This window comes from Physeter macrocephalus, chromosome 1 (assembly GCF_002837175.3).
Source record: "Physeter macrocephalus isolate SW-GA chromosome 1, ASM283717v5, whole genome shotgun sequence".
NCBI classification, from domain to species: domain Eukaryota; kingdom Metazoa; phylum Chordata; class Mammalia; order Artiodactyla; family Physeteridae; genus Physeter; species Physeter macrocephalus.
In genome coordinates, this window is record NC_041214.2 from 145274842 (window position 1) to 145297427 (window position 22586).

The window sequence follows — 22586 nt, forward strand, 5'->3', positions numbered from 1 at the left end:
CAACCTCAGACAAATGGTAAAAGGTATAGTCAAAAAACAAAAACAGAAACAAAGAAACATGCACACACACAAAAGAAATAGAAACAGAAGCAAATAAAAAAAAAAAAAAACAAAAAACAGGAGAACAACCAGACAAACAAAAGAACCCATGAATGAAATTAAACAATTAAAAAGAAAACTGACACAAAAACAAAAAACAAAACAAAGCAGAGTGCCAAGTGAAGAATGAAGCAAAGAAAGAAAAAAACACAACAAAAATGATTTTTTAAAAAAAGAAAAAAGGAAAAGAAGATAGAACAACAGAAAAGCTATTAGAAATAGAAATATAAAAGAAGAAAATATATTAAAGAAAAAAGAAAGACAAACAAAACCCCAGAGAAATGGTAAAAACAAAATCAAACAAACAAAAACAGAAACAAGGAAACACATACACATAAAAGTAACAAAAACAGAACCCAATAAAACAAAAAGCAAGAGAACAACCAGAAAAAGAGAAAAACTCAAAAACGAAACCAAACAATTAGAATTAAAACTAACAAAAACATCTAACCTAAAAACAAAACTAAGAGGCTTCCCTGGTGGCGCAGTGGTTGCGCGTCCGCCTGCCGATGCAGGGGAACCGGGTTCGCGCCCCGGTCTGGGAGGATCCCACATGCCGCGGAGCGGCTGGGCCCGTGAGCCATGGCCTCTGAGCCTGCGCGTCCGGGGCCTGTGCTCCGCAACGGGAGAGGCCACAACAGAGGGAGGCCCGCGTACGGCAAAAAAAACAAAACAAAACAAAACAAAACAAAACAAAACTAAAGCAGTGTGCAAACTGAAGAATAAAGCAAGGAAGCAGAACAAACCAATAAAAATAATTTAAAAAATAATAAAATAAAAAGGGGAAAAAAAGGACAAGCATAAAGCAAAGTAGAAATGGAAATATAAAAATAAAAAATCAATTAAAGATAAAGAAGATTAAAAAAAGGTATAAGAATTCAGAACAACAGAAAAGCAAATTAAAATAGAAGTATATAAAAAAACTAAAAATAAAAGTTATGTTATAATACGGAGATCCCAAAAGAATAAATAAAATAATAATAAATACTAAAACAACACCAAACAAATTTAAAAAAAAAAGAACACAAAAAGCCAGAACCAACAACAGAACGAATCAAAACATAATAAAATTAATAGTAATAGTTATGTTATTCCTTGGGGTCTCCACTGTAAATGTCCTCACACACTCTGTGAGAAACATCTCACCTCTGCCTTCCTAAGACTTCTATTATTTTAAAAGTTTTCTCAGGCATTTTGGTTTCTTGACCAATTTCCAGACACAAGTAAAATTGTAGTACTCTGGTAATTATATCTCATCTAAAATTAAGTTTCATTTCCTTTTTGTAGTTCATTCTTTGAAAACTCTGATTTGATGTAAAACCTGCATGTCCTTAAATACACTTGCAAAGAGTGTTTACAAATTAATGGTCCTCAAAGCAGATTAACATGAAAACAGATGATTTATTACACAAGGGGGGAAGATCCAGAGCCACAGAGGAGAGCACAGCAACAGGGGTGCAGAGGGCAAAGTGGAGAGATTCCCGCACAGAGGATCGGTGCTGACCAGCACTCAACAGCTTGAGAGGCTTGGCTGCTCATCTGCCGGGACTAGTGGGGGCTGGGAGCTGAGGCTCCAGATTCGGAGGGCGGATCCGAGGGAAAGGACTGGGGTTAGCTGTGTGAACACAGTCTGAAGGGGGCTAGTCAGCCATAGCTAGCTGGGAGGGAGTCCGGGAAAAAGTCTGGAACTGCCTAAGAGGCAAGAGACCATTGTTTCAGAGTGTGCGAGGAGAGGAGATTCAGAGCACTGCCTAAACGAGCTCCAGATATGGACACAAGCCACAGCTATCAGCGCAGACAACAGAGACGGACATCAAATATTAATGCTGCTGCTGCAGCCACCAAGAAGCCTGTGTGCAAACACAGGTCACCATCCACACCTCCCCTCCTGGGAGCCTGTACAGCCCTCCACTGCCAGGGTCCCATGATCCAGGGACAACTTCCCAGGGAGAACACACCGTGCGCCTCAGGCTGTTGCATTGTTCCACTGTCCTTTTCCATCGCAGGCTCAACCCGCATTCCATAACCCTCCCTCCACCCAGCCTCAGTGAGCCAGAGCCACTTAATCAGTTGCTCCTTTAACCCTGTCCTCTCTGAGCAAAGAACAGATGCTCTCAGGAGACCAACATGCAGAGGCAGGGCCAAATCCAAAGCTGAACCACAAGAGCTGTGCAAACAAAGAAGAGAAAGGGAAATTTCGCCCAGCAGCCTCAGGAGCATCAGATTAAATCTCCACAATCAACCTGCATCAGTGGAATACCAGAACAGAGAACGAATCATCCCAAAATTGAAGCAGTGGATTTTGGGAGCAATGATATATATATATATATATATATATATATATATATATTCATTTTGTTCTTTTTGTGAGTGTGTAGGTGTATGATCCTTTGTGAGATTTTGTCTATGTAGGTTTGTTTTACTCTTTGTCCTAGGGTTCTGCCTGCCCGTTTTGTTGTTGTTGTTGTTTTGTATAGATTTTAGCATTTGTTATCATGGGTGGAATTGTTTTTTGGTTTGGTTGCTCTCATTTCTTTTTTTTTCTTCTTTTTAATTTTTTAAATTTTAATAATTATTTTTCATTTTAATAACTTTTATTTATTTAATTGTTTTCTTTTTTTCTCCCTTTTCTTCTGGGCCATGTGGCTAACAGGATCTTGGTGCTACAACCAGGTGTCAGGCCTGTGCCTCTGAGGTGGGAGAGTTTAGTTCAGGACATTGGTCCACCAGCGGCCTCCCAGCTGCACGTAACATCAAACAGCGAAAGTTCTCCCAGAGATCTCCATCTCAACGCTAAGACCCAGCTCCACTCAACGACCAGCAAGCTACAGTGCTGGATACCCTATGCCAAACAACTAGCAAGACAAGAACACAACCCCACCTATTAGCAGAGAAACTACTTAAAATCATAATAAGGTCACAAACACAACAAAACATACCATGGGATGTGGTCCTGCCCACCAGAAAGAAAAGATCCAGACTCATCCACCATAACACAGGCACTAGTCCCCTCCACCAAAAAGCCTACACAACGTACTGAACCAACCTTTGCCACTGGGGGCAGACAAAAAACAACAACAGGAAATATGAACCAGCAGCCTGTGAAAAGGAGACCCCAAACACAGTAAGTTAAGCAAAATGAGAATACATAGAAACACACAGCAGATGAAGGATCAAGGTAAAAACACACGAGACCAAAAAAATTAAGAGGAAATAGGCAGTCTACCTGAAAAAGAATTCAGAAGAATGAGAGTAGAGATGATCCAAATCTTGGAAATAGAATGGAGAAAATATAAGTAACGTTTAACAAGGACCGAGAAGAACTAAAGAACAAGCAAAAAATGATGAACAACACAATAAATGAAATGAAGAATTCTCTAGAAGGAATCAGTAGAAGAATAACTGAGGCAGAAGAACGGATAAGTGACCTGAAAGTTAAAATAGTGGAAATAACTATCAAAGGGCAGAATAAAGAAAAAAGAATGAAAAGAATTGAGGACAATCTCAGAGACTTCTGGGACAACATTTAATGCACTAACATACGAATTATAGGGGTCCCAGAAGAAGAGTAAAAGAAAGGGAGAGAAAATATTTCAAGAGATTATAGTTGAAAACTTCCCTAATATGGGATAGGAAATAGTCAAGTCCAGGCAGCACAGAGAGTCCCATCCAGGATAAATACAAGGAGAAACAGGCCAAGACACATATTAATCAGACTATCAAAAATCAAATACAAAGGAAAATATTAAAAACAGCAAGGGAAAAACAACAAATAACATACAAGGGATTCCCCATAAGCTTAACAGCTGATCTTTCAACAAAAACACTGCAAGCCAGAAGGGAGTGACAGGATATATTTAAACTGAGGAAAGGGAAAAAGCTACAACCAAGATTACTCGACCCAGCAAGGATCTCATTCAGATTCGATGGAGAAATTAAAATCTTTACAGACAAGCAAAAGCTAAGAGAATTCAGCACAACTAAACCAGCTTTACAACAAATGTTAATGGAAGTTCTCTATGCAGGAAACACAAGAGAAGGAAAAGACCTACAATAACAAGCCCAAAACAATTAAGAAAATGGGAATAGGAACATACATATCTATAATTACCGTAAATGTAAATGGATTAAATTTTCCAACCAAAAGACACAGACTGGCTAAATGGATGAATAAACAAGAACCATATATATACCATCTACAATAGACCCATTTCAAACCTAGGAACACATACAGACTGAGTGAGGGGATGGAAAAAGATATTCCGTGCAAATGGAAATCAAAAGAAAGCTGGAATAGCAATTCTCATATCAGACAAAATAGACTTTAAAATAAAGACTATTAGAAGACAAAGAAGGACACTACATAATGATCAAGGGATCAATCCAAGGAGAAGATATAACAATTATAAATATTTATGCACCCAATGTAGGAGCACCTCAACACATAAGGCAAAAGCTAACAGCCATAAAAGGGGAAATTGACAGTAACACAATTATAATAGTGGTCTTTAACACCTCACTTTCACCAATGGACAGATCATCGAAAATGAAAATGAATAAGGAAACACAAGCTTTAAATCACACATTTAACAAGATGTACTTAATTGATATTTATAGGACATTCCAACAAAACACAACAGAATACACTTTCTTCTCAAGTGCTCATGGAACATTCCCCAGGATAGGTCATTTCTTGGGTCACAAATCAAGCCTTGGTAAATTTAAGAAAATTGAAATCATAGCAAGTATGTTTTCTGACCACAACACTATGAGATTAGATATCAATTACAGGAAAAGATCTGTAAAAAATACAAATATATTGGAGGCTAAACAATACACTACTAAATAACCAAGAGATCATGGAAGAAATCAAAGAGGAAAGCAAAAACTACCTAGAAAAAAATGACAATGAAAACACAACGACCCAAAACCTATGTGATGCAGCAAAAACACTTGAAATAGGGAAGTTTATAGCAATACAATACTACCTCAAGAAACAAGAAACATCTCAAATAAACAACCTAACCTTGCACCTAAAGAAATTAGAGAAAGAAGAGAAAGAAAACCCCAAAGTTAGCAGAAGGAAAGAAATCATAATGATCAGATCAGAAATAAATGAAAAAGAAATGAAGGAAATGATACCAACAATCAATAAAACTAAAAGCTGCTTCTTTTAGAAGATAAAGTTGATAAAGCATTAGTCAGACTCATGAAGGAAAAAAGGAAGAAGATTCAAATCAATAGAATGAGAAATGAAAAAGGTGAAGTAACAACTGACACTGCAGAAATAGAAAGGATCATGAGAGATTACTACAAGCAAATATATGCCAGTTAAATGGACAACCTGGAAGAAATGGGCAAATTCTTAGAAAAGCACAATATTCTGAGACTGAACCAGGAAGGAATAGAAAGTATAAACAGACCAGTCACAAGCACTGAAATTGAGACTGTGATTAACTATCTTCTAACAAGAGATATGGGAACATATGTATATGTATAACTGATTCACTTTGTCATAAAGCAGAAACAAACACACAATTGTAAAGCAATTATACTCCAATAAAGATGTTAAAAAAAAATCTTCCAACAAACAAAAGCCCAGGACCAAATGGCTTCACAGGCAAATTCTATCAAATATTTAGAGAAGAGCTAACACCTATCCTTCTCAAACCCTTCCAAAATATAGCAGAGGGAGGAACATTCCCAAACTCATTCTACAAGGCCACCATCACCCTGATACCAAAACCAAAGATGTCACAAAGAAAGAAAATTAAAGGCCAATATCACTGATGAACACAGATCCAAAATCCTCAAAAAAATACTAGTAAACAGAATCCAATAGCATATTAAAAGGGTCATACACCATGATCAAGTGAGGTTTATCCCAGGAATGCAAGGATTCTTCAATATACCCAAATTAATCAATGTGATACACCATATTAACAAATTGAAAGATAAGACCCATATGATCATCTCAATAGATGCAGAAAAACTTTTGACAAAATTTAACACCCATTTATGATAAAAACACTCCAGACAGTAGGCGTAGAGAGAACTTACCTGAACATAATAAAGGCTGTATAAGACAAACCCACAGCCACCATGGTTCTCAAGGGTGAAAAATTGAAACCATTTCCACTAAGGTCAAGAACAAGACAAAGTTGCTCACTTTCACCACTATTATTCAACATAGTTTTGGAAGTATTAGCCACAGCAATTAATGAAGAAAAATAAATAAAAGTAATCCAAATCAGAAAAGAAGAAGTAAAGCTGTCCCTTTTTGCAGATGACCTGATACTACACATAGAGAATCATAAAGAGGCTGCCAGAAATCTACTAGAGCTAATGAATGAATTTGGTAAAGTAACAGGATATAAAATTAATGCACACAAATCTCTTGCATTCCTATACACTAATGATGAAGAATCTGAAAGAGAAATTAAGGAAACACTCCCGTTTACCATTGCAACAAAAAGAATAAAATACCTAGGAATAAACCTACCTAAGGAGACAAAAGACCTGTATGCAGAAAGCTATAAGATACTGATGAAAGAAATTAAAGAGGATACAAACAGATGGAGAGATATACCATCTTCTTGGATTGGAAGAATCAACATTGTGAAAATGACTATACTACCCAAGCAATCTACAGATTCAATGGAATCCCTATAAAATTACCAATGGCATTTTTCACAGAACTAAAAAGAAAATTTCACAATTTGTATGGAAACATAAAAGACCCCAAATAACAAAAGCAACCTTGAGAAAGAAAAACGGAGCTGGAGGAATCAGGCTCCCTGACTTCAGATTATACTACAAAGCTACAGTAATCAAGGCAGTATGGTACTGGGAGAAAAACAGAAATATAGATCAATGGAACAGGATAGAAATTCTAGAGATAAATCCATGCACATATGGTCACCTTATTTTTGATAAAGAAGGCAAGAATATACAATGGAAAAAAGATACCCTCTTTAATAAGTGGTGCTGGGAGAAATGGACAGCTACATGTAAAAGAATGAAATTAGAACACTCCCTAACACCATACACAAAAATAAACACAAAATGGATTAAAGACATAAATTTAACACCAGACCCTCTAAAACTCTTAAAGGAAAACATAGGCAGAACACTCTGTGACATAAATCACAGCAAGATCCTTCTTGATCCACTTCCTAGAGAAATGGAATTAAAAACAAAAATAAACAAATGGGCCCTAATGAAACTTAAAAGCTTTTTCACAGCAAAGGAAACCATAAACAAGATGAAAAGACAACCCTCAGAATGGGAGAAAATATTTGCAAGTGAAGCAACGGACAAAAGATTAACCTTCAACATATATACACAGCTCATGCAGCTCAATATTAAAAAAAACAAGCAACCCAATCCAAAAATGGGCAGAAGATCTAAATAGGCATTTCTCCAAAGAAGACATACAGATGGCCAAGACGCACATGAAAAGCTACTCAACATCCTAATTATTAGAGAAATGCAAATCAAAACTACAATGCCCAGCAATCCCACTACTGGGCATATACCCTGAGAAAACCATAATTCAAAAAGAGTCATTTACCATGATGTTCATTGCAGCTCTATTTACAATAGCCAGGTAATGGAAGAAACCTAAGTGTCCATCGACAGATGAATGGATAAAGAAGATGTGGCACATATATACAATGGAATATGACTCAGCCATAAAAAGATACAAAATTGAGTTTTTTGTAGTGAGGTGGATAGGCCTAGAATCTGTCATACAGAGTGAAGTAAGTCAGAAAGAGTAAAACAAATACCGTATGCTAACACATATATATGGAATCTAAAAAACATTAAAAATAAGAGATGTCAATTGACTAGAACTCAGAGAATATAAAGAAATGAGTAGCCAAATTAAACAGGCAGTGATAAGCAGAGCCCAGAATCTGAGCACTACACAGACGCTGGGGGTCTCTCTAATTGAATTTCTGTGGCACTAGGCTGGCAGTTGACAAGACGGGAAAGAAAAGACTGAGTAGTTACAGATAACACCGGTATTTAACACATATTCTGCAAATATCTGTTTGAATACATTTTGCTTGTTAGAATATCTCTATATCTTCCAGAATGTTTAAAATAGTCCAAAATTATTTTTTAATTTGAGGCCAAGCATTTGAAAGAAGAGAGAAAATGAGAAGTTAAAGAGAGTGAACCAAGTAGTTTATACCAGCAATCAATAACTATTTTTCACTTTTCTAAAGGGAACAATCAAGGATTACTGGTATTTCCATAGTTAGGGAGACACTTAATACAGGTTTAGAGGGTGATTAACATTTCTGGTGTATTAATTGAGTTTTTACTGTGTGTAACTTTTATATCTTTGGGGATGAGCTTGGCAAATGACCTTCAAAGGAAAGAATAGACCAAAAAATGGAACATATAATTTTTAATACCATATGCTAACACATATATATGGAATCTAAAAAACATTAAAAATAAGAGATGTCAATTGACTAGAACTCAGAGAATATAAAGAAATGAGTAGCCAAATTAAACAGGCAGTGATAAGCAGAGCCCAGAATCTGAGCACTACACAGACGCTGGGGGTCTCTCTAATTGAATTTCTGTGGCACTAGGCTGGCAGTTGACAAGACGGGAAAGAAAAGACTGAGTAGTTACAGATAACACCGGTATTTAACACATATTCTGCAAATATCTGTTTGAATACATTTTGCTTGTTAGAATATCTCTATATCTTCCAGAATGTTTAAAATAGTCCAAAATTATTTTTTAATTTGAGGCCAAGCATTTGAAAGAAGAGAGAAAATGAGAAGTTAAAGAGAGTGAACCAAGTAGTTTATACCAGCAATCAATAACTATTTTTCACTTTTCTAAAGGGAACAATCAAGGATTACTGGTATTTCCATAGTTAGGGAGACACTTAATACAGGTTTAGAGGGTGATTAACATTTCTGGTGTATTAATTGAGTTTTTACTGTGTGTAACTTTTATATCTTTGGGGATGAGCTTGGCAAATGACCTTCAAAGGAAAGAATAGACCAAAAAATGGAACATATAATTTTTTAAAGGACGAGTTCCTATAATCTTTATGATTTTGTGTGTGACCTAATTCTCCTTTCTTAAAATACCTACTTCTGATGGGTATGTTTGTTATTCCTGCACTTTCTCACCCCAGGTCTCTAGATATCTTGTCATCTTTAAGCATGTTGCAATACAGAGACTGATAACTCCAAAACTCATAGAAGAAATAAAGCTTAAGACCAATTATTAATGAATTATTACTGATTCCAACTTGCAATTATGGCATAAGGTCTTCCCACATATTCCATTACTATTCTAATATGTACAAACAAAATCCTTTTATAAGGTGAATTCACTTATATAATGTAAAATTGATTTGTATTTTTATGTCTGTGTAGGGAAACAGGAATTGATTTCCATGAGTAATTAAAATTTAAAAAGCAGAAACCCTTACAGTAGCATAAAGACCTCTGAAAATCCATGTCTTTATAAAAGCTATGAGAATACTGGCAGAAATTTTCTGTATCAACATTTTCACAATTTTTGAAATTAACCAAATGTTTTCAATCGTCTATAACCTGTTCATGAAAAAATGGTTGATCCCAATGAGAACAGTTGAAATGTGTGATGTTCCTAACTTGCCTTATTTCCATCCACTCATACTCCTGTAACTCCGCAGTAGCCTTGAGAACCAGCAGCCTGAAAACCATGGTAGATGTGAAAATCAGGACTCCAAAAGCCACTATGGATTGGTCTTTGTGTCTAACTAATACCAAATGATCTTGATGACTATATTTCAAAGTTTTGAAATCAGGTAGACTGATTCTTCTCACTTTATTCTGTTTTAAAATTATTTTAGCTATTCCAGTTCTTTTGCTTTCTATGAAAATTTTAGAATAGTCTTGTCTATACCTACATAGAAGTCTCACTGGGATTTTGATAGAAATTGCACTAAACCCATATATCAATTTGGGGAAAATCGACATGTTTATCATGTTGCATCTTCCAATCCATGAACAATGAATCTATGAATCCATTAAGTGTAGTATGTCTCTCCATTTATTTAGATCTTCATTGTTTGCTCTCATCAGTGTTTTATAGTTCTCATCATACAAGTCCTATAGGTGTTCTGTTCAATTTGCAACTTAGTATTTCATTTCATTTTTTTGAGCAATTGTAAACAGCACTGCATTTTTAATTCATGTGCTCATTGCTAGTGTACTGAAATAGAATTGATATTTTTATGTTTATTTTGTATTCTGTGACTTTTCTGAACTCATTTATTACTTCTAGGAGTTTTATTTGGGGGTGGGGAGAGTTGATTGTAGATTCTTTGGCATTTTTTTATGTAGATCGTCATGTTGTTTACAAATAGGGGCTGTTTTACTTCTTCCCTTCCTTTCTTTTGAAACACATGCTTTTTATTTCCTTTGTTTGCCTTATATTGTTCTGTCTAGACCTTCTTGCACTACATTGAATAGTGGTGGTGAATGTGAATGTACTTGCTTCATTTCTGATCTTAGGAGCAAAGCATTCAGCCTTTACCATTAAATGTGATAGTAGATGGAAGTGATTTATAGGTGTTCTTTAGCATGTTTATAGAGTTTCCTTCATACCTATTTTTTCTGAAAATTATTATCATGATTGGGTGTTGAATTTTGCCAAGTGATTTTACTGCATTAATGATATAATCTTGTGATTTTTCTTCTTTAGCCTGTCAATATACTGAATTACATCGATTAGTTTTCAAATATTAAATGAGCCTCCCATTACAGGAATAAATCCCACTTAGTCATGGTGCAGAATTCTTTTCCTATATTGCTGAATTCTATTTAATTATATTTTGATAGAGTTTTACATCCCTATTCATGAGAGATATTGGTCTGCTGTAGTTTTGTTAGTGTTATTCTCTTTGTTTCTGGTATCAAGGAATACAAACATCATTAAAAAAATAAGAAATGTTCACTTCTCTCTCCCGGAAGAGACTGTGTAGAATTGGTGTTAATTCCTTAAAAATTTAGTAGAATTCTCTGGAAACCATCTGTGCTTGGAGATTTCTTTGTTTTAGGAGTTTAGTTACAAATTTGATCTAGTTACAATTAACTTTCCTTTATAGTTGCAGGGCTACCCAAATTATTTACTACTGATTGGAATGTGACAGTTTGTGCTCTTTGAGAAATTTATCCATTTCACCTCAGTTGACAAATTTTTGTAAATAGAATTCTTGGTAGTTTTCTTTTTGGTTTCTGTAGGCTTTGTACTGATATCCGCATTTCATTCCTGATAATTGGCAACTTATGTCTTCTCTCTTTTCTTTCTTTGTTCATCTTGTTAGAGGTTTGTCAATTTTTTGATTTTTCAGAGAACCAGCTTTTGTTTCATTAATTTTCTCTATTAATTTTCTGTTTTTAATTCTATCAGTTTATACTTTTACCTGTATTATTTTCTTCCTTATGCTTGTTTCAGGTTTATTTTGCTCTCCTTTTTCTAGATTTGTGAGGTGAGAGCAAGATTTGAGATTTTCCTCTTTTCTAATGTGGGTATTTAGTGTTATAAATTTTCTTTCCAGTATTAATTTAGCTATGTCCCACAAACGTGATATATTTTTATTTTCATTTCATTTTGTATTTTTAAAATTTTTTATTGAGACTTTTCCTTTAACCCAATGATTACATAGAAATGCACTGTTTAGTTTCCAAGTATTTGGAGATTCTCCTGTTTATATTTATCATATTGGTTTCTAGTTTGATCCTATTGTGATCAGAGAACACACTTTGTATTTTAATTCTTTTAAATTTGTCTAGGTTTGCTTAGATCAGCATATAATCTGTCTTGATACATGTTCCAGGGGCATTTATAAAATTTTTTCTTCTCCAGTTGTGTAGAAATGTTCTATAAACATCAGCCAGATCTTAAAAGTTGATGTTGTTGAATTCTTCTAGACCCTTGTTGATGTTCTGTCTAGTTGGTCTATCAATTGTTGAGAGAAGGGTCCTGAAGTCTCCAACAAAACTGTGAATTTGTCTACTTATCTTTTCTGTTCTATCATCTTTTGTTTCACATAGTTTGCACTTCTATTGTTTGAAGTATACACATTTACGATTGCTATAACTTTTTTGGTGTATTCACTCTATTGTCATTATATAATGCGCTTCTCTGCCCCTGGCAATTTTCTTTGTTCTGAAATCTAGTTTATGTGATAATAATATAGCCAGTCCTGCTTTATTTTTTTATTTTTTTATTATTTTTTTTTGTGGTATGCAGGCCTCCCTCTGCTGTGGCCTCTCCCGTTGCGGAGCACCGGCTCCGGACGCGCAGGCCCAGCGGCCATGGCTCACGGGCCCAGCGGGGCCAGCCGCTCCGCGGCATGTGGGATCTTCCCAGACCGGGGCGCGAACCCGGTTCCCCTGCATCAGCAGGCAGACGCACAACCACTGCGCCACCAGGGAAGCCCTATTTTTTTTTTTTAATTAATGTTTCATGACATATATTTTCCATGTTTGTACTTTTAACCTACCTATATTATTATATTTAAAGTGAGTATTTTATGGACAGAATGTAGCTTGGTCATGTTTTCTCTTCTACCTTATGAATCTTTGTATTTTCATTGGTATATTTAATGTAATTATTAATATTTTGGGTCTTAAGTCTGTCATCTAGGTCTTGTTTTATTTTCTGTTTTCTTTTACCTGTCTTCCCATAGGTAATGTGACAATTTTTAAGAATTTCCTTTTGATTTATCTATCAAGATTTTTAGTATATATCTTGATATAGCTTTTTAGTGGTTGCTCTAGGTATTACAGTATATATCTGTATAATATAATTTCTACTAATGTTGAATGTTTACCAGTTCAAGTGAAGTGTTGAAGCTTACCTCCCTTTACATCACTTTTCCCTCTCCTGTTTATAATATAATTGTTTTAAATATTTCCTATCCATTTAGAACAACTGAATCAGTCAGTGTTATAATTTTTACCTCAATCATGAATCATGACTTAGAAAGCTCAAGAGGAGACGTAAAATGTATTTTATTTACCCATATATTTGCTTGTAACATGCTGTATCTTCCTTCCTGATATTCCAAGTTTGTTTCTTTTATCAGTTTCTTTTTGTTTAGAGAATGCTATGGACTGAAATGTGTCTTTCCAAAATGCATACGTTGAGGACCTAACCCATAGTGTGACTGTATCTGGAGATAGGGTCTCTAAGTAGGTAATTAAGGTTACATGAGATCCTAAGGGTGGGGTCCTGATATGACAGGATTAGTGACCTTATAAGAAGTGACACCAAAGAACTAGCAATCACTTTCTAGCTTGCTCTCTGTCTCTCTCCACTGAAAAGAGGTCATGTGAGCATGCACGGTGAGATGGCAGCCACCTTCTTTATGCAGGAAGAGAGACCTCACCAGAAATTGACAATGCTGGCTATTTGATCTCACACTTCAAGCCCCAGAACTATGAGAAAATAAATATTGTTTAAGTCAGTCAGTCTGTAGTATTTTGTTATGGTAACCCAAACTAATACAGAGAGCTTTATCGAGCTATTCTTTTAGGATAGGTCGGCTGCTGATAAAGTATGTATCTTAATTTTCCTTCTTTGGAAAATGTCATAATTTTTTCTGCATTTCTGATGGGAATGATCACTGCACATGGAATTCTTGGTTGACAATTCTTTTCTTTCAGCCTGTAGAAAATAATTGCTGTGCCACTGATTTCTGCTAAGAAATCTAAAGTTGTTCAAATTGTTTTTCTCCTATAGGTAAGATTTCAATTCTCACTAGCTGCTTTTAGGATTTGAAAGCAAATACTTACAGTTTTCAGAAATTTAACTATGAAATGTCTTGGTGTGAATGTTTCTGAGTTTATCATGTTTGGATAACCTGTTTCTTAGTTTCTTGAATCTGTACATTTATGTTTTTTGCCAAATTTGGGAAGTTTTTAGTTATTGTCTCTTTGGATTTTTTTTTTTTTTAGCTCCACCTTCTTTCTCCTCACCTGTGGAACTCTGATGACATGAATATTTAATATTTTTTTATAATTCCAGATTGGGTAATTTCTATTGTTCTGTTTTCCAGTTTACTAATTCTTTTCCCTGAACTAATCATTCTGCTATAAAGCCCATTCACTGAGGTTTTTGAGGGTTTTTTTTTTCTTTTGAGTAGGGCTGGCTATTATATTATTCAGTTTTAAAATTTTCATTTTGCTTTACTTTATAGCTTCTGTTTATTTGCTGATACTTTTTACTTCTATTTTCAATGTGTTTGTAATTGCTTGTTGAAGAAATTTTGTGAAGACTATATTGAAATTTTTGTCAGATAATTGTAATATCTTCATTGTCTTGGTATTGGCATCTATGGATTGTCTTTTTTAATTCAATTAGAGATGTTCCTGTTTCTTGGCATGATGAGTGGTATTCTATTAAATCATGGACATTTTCAGTATTATGTTATGAGACTCTGGTCTTATTGAAACCTGTTTTAGCTGGTGGTCTCTGCACAGACAGGAGATAATGCCTACTTGTTACTGCCAGGTGGGGATAGAAGTTCAGGTTCCCCATCTACCTTCCATTATCACCCAAGGGGGAGAGGCGATCCTTGTTACTGTTGGATGAGTGTGGGAGTTCCACCTCCCCCACTAGACATCCTCTGATATCATCCTGGCTGAGAAGAGTAGTGTGCTTTATTATTGCTTCTCATGTGGTCTCCTTTGACACCACAGAGAAGGTAATGTGGACAATGGTGAAAGTCCTGACTCTCCTCTAGAAAGGAAGTGGAGAGATTCTCTTTATTTCCAGGTGAGGATGAAAGCCCAACAAGGGTGACTCATTTCCCTGAGTAGGGATCAAAGTTACAACTTCCTACTCAGCCTTCTCTGACACCACCTCAGAGAGAGTTTGCCTTTCCACAATCGAACAAGAGTGGAAATCTAGGCCCCTCACTTGGCCTTTGCTGCCTGGGTTTGTGGTAAGACCACAGTTTTCTCTAAGATACTTGGCCAGAGTAGAGCAGTTATTATCTAAAAGTTTTCATTCTTGCAAGTCTGCCCCTTTCCTTGTCCTTTGGCTACAGAGAACAGGCTTTTGTTGGGGATTTTTGTTTCCACAGCTGTTGGCATTTCTGGGTTTCTAGCTTCTTCAGCTTCAAGTTTGAGATATATGAGGCAAAAAGAAAACACACGAACTCATCACCATGTCATTCTTTGGGTTTCAAGATTCTTAGCTAGTCTGCCTTCTTCTCTTCATCTTTCAAAGTCTTTTTATGTTTGTTTTATATATAATGTCTGGGGTTTTCAGTTGTACTTAGTAGGAGTACATATACTCTATCTTTCCTGAAGCAGAAATTCTCTTGAGAGAGATTGATTTTTAAAATCATACAGGGAGGAAACTTTGATCAAATGCATACATAGTTATGCATCCATGACTTAAAATAAGGGCATTGAGACAAGGAAATGACTCATGTTAGGGCAAATAGAATGCAATGATTTTGCTGCAGCAAAAGGGATCAAACCACAGAGAAGATGAAGGCTTACTAACTCAACATGAGATGTTGATTACAGAAAATAGATTTACCTGGCTGTTACAGTCAAGATTCTGGAGCCCAGGGAGGGCAAAACCACACAATTAGTGTCTATTCCAGAATTCTATCATGAGCAGGAACAATCAGATTCCCAGTGGCCACCTGCTTAATACTGGTTTTATAACCACAATAGGATTTAGTACTAAGTGTTTTGGTCCAAATTTGTTTTTTGGAGACTGTTTAATGAACTTTTCTTTTTGCTTCTGGATGTTCAGCCAATAAGAAAGAGCCAATCTTTTAATTTTGAAAATATAGAAACACATGAGGCAAAAATCAATCTAGGTACTCCCTTGTAGAGATGGCAAATGAAATTTCAGAATAAGGAAAATCATCACAGTGTTATGAACCCTCTGAGCTCCTTTGGATAATCTGGTAATGGTGTACAATGCCACAGTGCCTGGCTCCTGGCAAAGGCGTGCCATGGAAAAAGATCTTGAAAGCATTTATTCAGGTAATAGATACCCCTTGTAATGAGGAACAGATTTAATAGAATGACGACTTGTTCCCAGACAATCTGAGTATCAGAATTTGAAGCTAAGTTCACTCTAGTCTAATTATAAAATGAAGAGGTTTTATTTATTTGTTTGTTTTTTTAAGTAGAAAGAGACAGAACATATTCATATATAACTTCATACCTGAAGAAATATGAAGCCTTACCTTTCTGACAAAGAATGTCCACTAATTAAAAATGACTGTGCTGGCATTTTAAAAATATCTCTTTGCATATTGAACACTTGCTTTGGGTAAGAATTTGACAAACCCAAAGCATATGGCTATTTTTTCAGGATTGTGTTCTGTAAATGTCATCAACATTTCAAAGTGTTGAAGAAGGTCCTTTAGTAGAGAAAATGAGATACGACTTTTGGTTTTCTAAGCCACAGAGATGTGAGGGAGGGACTCTGAAGCACATACCCAGAGAGTCAGTATTGGTGACAAAGGGGCCAGAAAAACAGCCAAATCCTGTACAATAAAGACCAAAAATCAAAAACACTTTGCAACACTAAAATGGGTCATGCCAAATGTCTAGAAATGTTTTCAGTAACTAACTTTATTGGTAATTTTTATATGTTTCTAATCATGTGTCATATGACTGAACTATAGCAGAGAAACTTACATTTAGTTTGTCCCTTGGGCAATATTATGTGGTTTCAAAACCACAGCTGTAGGAAGAGGAAATCCATTTGATGTTTCCATTAGTGTGTTATTCAAGTTCAGTCCATTAGTAAACATTTAAAATTGTAAAATACCAATATGCTATAGTGCTAGGAGCACTGGACTAATAGAAGACCTGAATTTGAGTTCTTATGACTACTGATGACACAACTTCTTTTCTGAGTCTTTCCTTATTTGTAAATTAGAAAAATAATAATAGCTGCTCTAGGTACCTCACTGGCTAGCTCCAAGGAACAAAAAAAAAAAAAAAAAGAAAATATTTATGAAGGGGAATTCATATCAAAGCAATCTTGAAACCTTCAAACAGCAGAACTTCAAGTGGCTTTAGCTGGAGACCAAAATGGCACAAAGGAGCAAGAGGGGACATTTGTTAGTGTAGATGTTGGGAAATTGCATGTGAAATCATATCTGTACAGTAGCAAAATTTCTTCAGGCAGCATTCAACCTGAAAGCTGTTCTTCTTAAAACACCCAGGAACATCAAAGCATGTGCACATTTACACATAAGCACAAACACACACATACACAAATAGTCCAATATTAATCAAATGCTTTCCAAATGTCTGCTCTGTGTCAGCTGTTGTCCTCGGGGATAAAGTAATAAACTATTCCAATATAGTCTTTCCTTCTACAGAGCATACATTATGATGAGGAACAACAAAAAAAAAAAGAAAATATTTATGAAGGGGAATTCATATCAAAGCAATCTTGAAACCTTCAAACAGCAGAACTTCAAGTGGCTTTAGCTGGAGACCAAAATGGCACAAAGGAGCAAGAGGGGACATTTGTTAGTGTAGATGTTGGGAAATTGCATGTGAAATCATATCTGTACAGTAGCAAAATTTCTTCAGGCAGCATTCAACCTGAAAGCTGTTCTTCTTAAAACACCCAGGAACGAGGAAGACAGGTAATTCCATTCTAATCTTCAAAAATGCACAATGACAACATAAGTTGAAGAAATTAGAGCTATACTGTTATGAACATTCTTCATTACGTTAACATGAATATTAGTGTATATATTAACTGATTTTTTAAATTTTTTAAAAAAATTTAAATATTATTCTCTCATTCTCTTACTAACATAAAATATACATAATTAATAGTAATTAACCTTATATCTCAACATTTAAGCTCAGAGCTTCCAAGAGGGAATGTGAAATCAAGAAAAGCAAAGAGCGTTTTCCAAAGATGGCCAGAGGGATATTGTTTTCTCTTCTCGTGAGATGGTTATCATGTGTTCTGTTGTTAGCAAGAAACATGATTTTTCTATGTCTTTATTTGGAAGTTAAAAAACTCAAGTTCTTTGTGTCCACCTAGACGGGTGGAATAGGGAAGGTGGGAGGGAGACACAGGGAGAAGATATGGGGATATATGTTTATGTATAGCTTATTCACTTTGTTATATAGCAGAAACTAACACACCACTGTAACGCAATTATACTCCAATAAAGATGTTAAAAAAATAAACTCAAGTTGAATGTCAAGTTGATAAGGGGAAGACTATGGTATCTTTCTATGGTGTCAATTTAGTTAATCTAGAACTAGGTCTTCCAGAATTCTGTTTCCTATATATTTCTGGATGAGGGTAGGCCAAAAGAGAAATTGCACAAGATTTGGACAGCGGAAGCCAAGTAGTGGCTGTTAATCTCTGTAGGTCATTAGCAGATGTAAGGAACCTTGCAGCTCACATACATTGTCACTGATCTGCTGAATCACCTTGTGGAATGCAGAAGCAGCCAGACCCACAACTCTTTCAGATCCTGCCAGATCTCTTCCTTAGCTTCAGGTATAGATGTTGCTCCAGGGTGGAGAGTATCTGTTCCTAGTGTAGGACACTCATATCATCAAGATTGGAGGAGGTAAGACTCAGACATTGGTTCCAGTTTTTCCTCGTGGATTCCAATTTTTTTCTCATAGGTTCCAGTTTGTTCTTGCTCTCTCTCCTACTCCATATCCAACATTTTTCCCTAACTACCAACCTTGTAGACCTATGACAACTTCAGGTCCACCACCAGATACAACGGCAACAGTCTTCCATAGACTTCTTTGCCAGCTCCCACAATTATATGTGGTCTGATCCCAAGAATTTATTCTTTTTTCTATGTTGGCTCTGCTTCTCTGATTGAACCTTAACTTATACAATATACTGCAGCAAAATGAGGGGGGGAGTGTCAAAAATAAAGACAACATTAGATCAATAAAAGGGTGAATTCAACAACCCAGAAAGTTATGAATTTTTGACCCAGGATGATAGTTGTGTAAATCAGAAAGTAACCAGTTCAGACAGATCATAAGAACATGGACTTCAGCAGAAAAGTCTCCAGGCAAAACAAACAAACAAGCTCTGAAGAATAGGTAGCATGACTGAGAGAAGAGATAAAATAAAGGCTGTGATCAAAACTTGAAATAAAAGAAATCAATCCAAAACTCCAATTAAAACAAACATCTGCATAAGCAATTACGGTCCACATATCAAATTACTGGTCCAAATTAAAACAGGAAGCCAGTGACCTTCTATAGGAAAAATGGAATGGATTTTAAGCAATAGATAGAATGAGCAAAAAGCTAGATGACGTGACAAAGAAAACATATGTTTCTTTTTTCCAACTAGCAAAACAAAACAAAATGAAAACATTTAGAAACCCCATGTAGTAAAAAAAAAAATTGGTAAAAATATGAAGAAAACAAAAATGGGTCATGATTTTGAGTATTTGAAACTCAGTAAGAAATGAGAATTGATTTGAACATTCTCCTAGCAGTATCAATGGGGTTGTCATTGTAGAGAAGGAGACATAATTATATCACACCACTTGACACTGTTGTAAAGGTTATTTACATAGACATGCCAATTTAATTGCACTTTATGTATTTCAACTTTTAGAATCAGCCTATATAATGCCCAGATGACTAAATTCTTAACACAAAACAGAATATAAATGGAATCAACACTGAGGAAATAAATGCCATAATATATCATGATGATACTTCATATTATGTTATCATAACAAATATATTAACCAAGTCATAGAAAACAAGAATAAGGAAACCATGTGGTGTACTTCACTTGCTACAGACTTTTGAGAAAATAGCGTCACAATAAAATATAGGATGATGATTTGCTGAGAGAAGTATGGGCTGGAGTCAGGAATATTATCCCATATAATTGTACTCTACACCATAAAAACAATTTAGACTATAGTATAAAGCATTGATTCTCTATGTTTCTTGAAACCTGGCTTTCTTTGAAGGTGACTGTTATAGACTGAATGTTTGTTTCCCTCCAAAATTCATATCTTCAAGACTTAACCCCAATGGGATTATATTTGGAGACGGGGCCTCTAAGGAAGTGATGAAGGTGAAATGAAGTCCTAAGAGTGGGATTGTGTTCTGACAGGATTAGTGTCCTTATAAGAAGAAACACCAGAAAGCTCTCTTTCTCTCTCACTCTCCACATGCAAGCACTGAGGAAAGGCCATATGTGAACATAGTGAGATGGCCAAGAAGAGAGTTCTCACCAGAAACAGATTAGCCGGAACCTTGATCTTGGGCTTTTAGCCTTCAGAGCTGTGAGAAAATAAATTTCTGTTGTTTAAGCCACCCAGTTTATAGTATTTTGTTATGGCAGCCTGAGCTACAACAGAGACCAATGTAGGATTAAAAAGGTGAGGAGAAGCTAAATGTCCCATGTTTCCAGTTTAATCATGTTAGCTCCATGTTTATTTGATTTATATTTGTTGTGTATTATGTTTGATATCAGAGTTTTCCTGATGAAAGGAAAAAGAGTTCTAATTCACCAAGAGAACATCTCTGAAGATATTGAATATCAAAGCATTTAAATGCAATAGAACTTGTTTCCTACTCTCAACTCCTAATGATTTTTTTTTCATGTTGCTATTTTATACATTAATATTTTAACCTAAAATAACTTCTGGGTTGCAGAAAAGTTGTTAAAAATTTACAAAGAACTTTCTTGCTTCCTCCAGCCATATTGAACAATTAACACTCTACCAACTTGCTCACTCATGCTCTCTCTTCCTCTCTTCTTCTCTCTTTAAATATACATGTAAATAATATAATAATATATACATATAAATCTAAACCTTTAAGATTAAGTTGCAGACATCACACTTTCTTATTCCCTGACCACTTTAGTACGTACTTCCCAAGAACAAGGACATTCTCTTACATACTTACCTTCATGACTACTTTGAGCTTTCTTTTTTCTTTCTCTATGTCTTCCCCATAATTTTGTAGATTGTATTTGGTTAGTTTTGTTCACATCCATAAACACATACCAGTATTCTGAGTGTGGGAATCTAGGTAGAATAAGAAAGTAGTGTTTATAGAAGAATCTATTCCATGGTGGAATTATAAAAATAGGTTTGATGAAAATTCAAGTAGAAATAACCATATACAGTCTTCTCCATTTAGAATTGTACCCAAATCTGTATATAGTGTTCTGAAATGAAATAATAATCCCATGCATTGTCATATCATACGCAAATAGCTCTTCATTCTATTCTGTTTTCCTTGTTCTTTCTCGTTCTTTATGAAAGATATCTAAAAACTGACCTTCACTGAAAAACAACACTAAAATCAAGCAGAAGATTGTTTTGGCAAAATATAGTGGACTGATAAGACTAATTAGCATATTTGAGTTCAGATCTCCGGACATTTTTTCAAATGTTTTCATTTTTATTCATGATTTTAAACGTACTTCTCTTTTATTTTGAAATGCTTGTTTTGGAGGAAAGCTTTGGAAATATGTCAAGGAAAAATTTACAGCCAAATGATTTAAATAGTGTTTACCAAGAATCTTTGGTAAATGTTTTTCTCTCTTAGAACTATAAAATCTGGCAAACACAATTCAGGGAGATATTCAGTCTTAAACAGAGATGTTGCAGTTTTGAACTGGATTAAAATTGAAAAGTACCTTTCTAGCTCTTACTTGAGACTTTTTGTTAATATAAATCCAAACAGAACACCCATATAACACTAGTCTGTTTCTTTCATCTCAAAAGGTTCTGTTAAACCATTATGGGTGTTTTGTACATCATCTGTACTCACGTTAACTCATGTATATAGTGAGAAACTGAACATTTTTTAATTACTCAACTAGGATGTAAGGGGATTCTTCAGACTTCAGAATTCAGAGACTGAAGAGTGAACACAAGCACAAAGAGAAAAGATAAGCCCCCATTTTTCTTTTTAATTAAGTTGACCTCACTATTAGAATAGGTAAAATTGTATCATATTACTTACTGATCTGCGAGATGTTAGAAAACATGTTCAAACAGTTAATGTGGAGACATGACACACCTATTTTATTGTTTTCCACCTTTACTGAGATATATGTAATTGACCTATAATGATGTGCAAGTTTAAGAGATACAGTGTTTTGATGTAATAGACTTATATATTGTAAAACGATTACCACCACAGCATTAGGTAACACCTAAATCATATCACCTAAATACTATTTCTTTTTGTGTGTGTGGTGAGAACATTCAAGATTTACTCTCCAAGCAACTTTCAAGTATGTAAGATAGTATTATTAACTATAATCACTATGCTGTACATTAGATGCCCAGAATCTATTCACCTTATAACTAGAAATTTATACTCTTTAACCAACATCTCCCATTTTCCTTACCTCCCACTCTGGTAACTATCATTTTACTCTTTGTTTCTATTGGTTCAGCTTTTTTAGATTTCACATATAAGTGG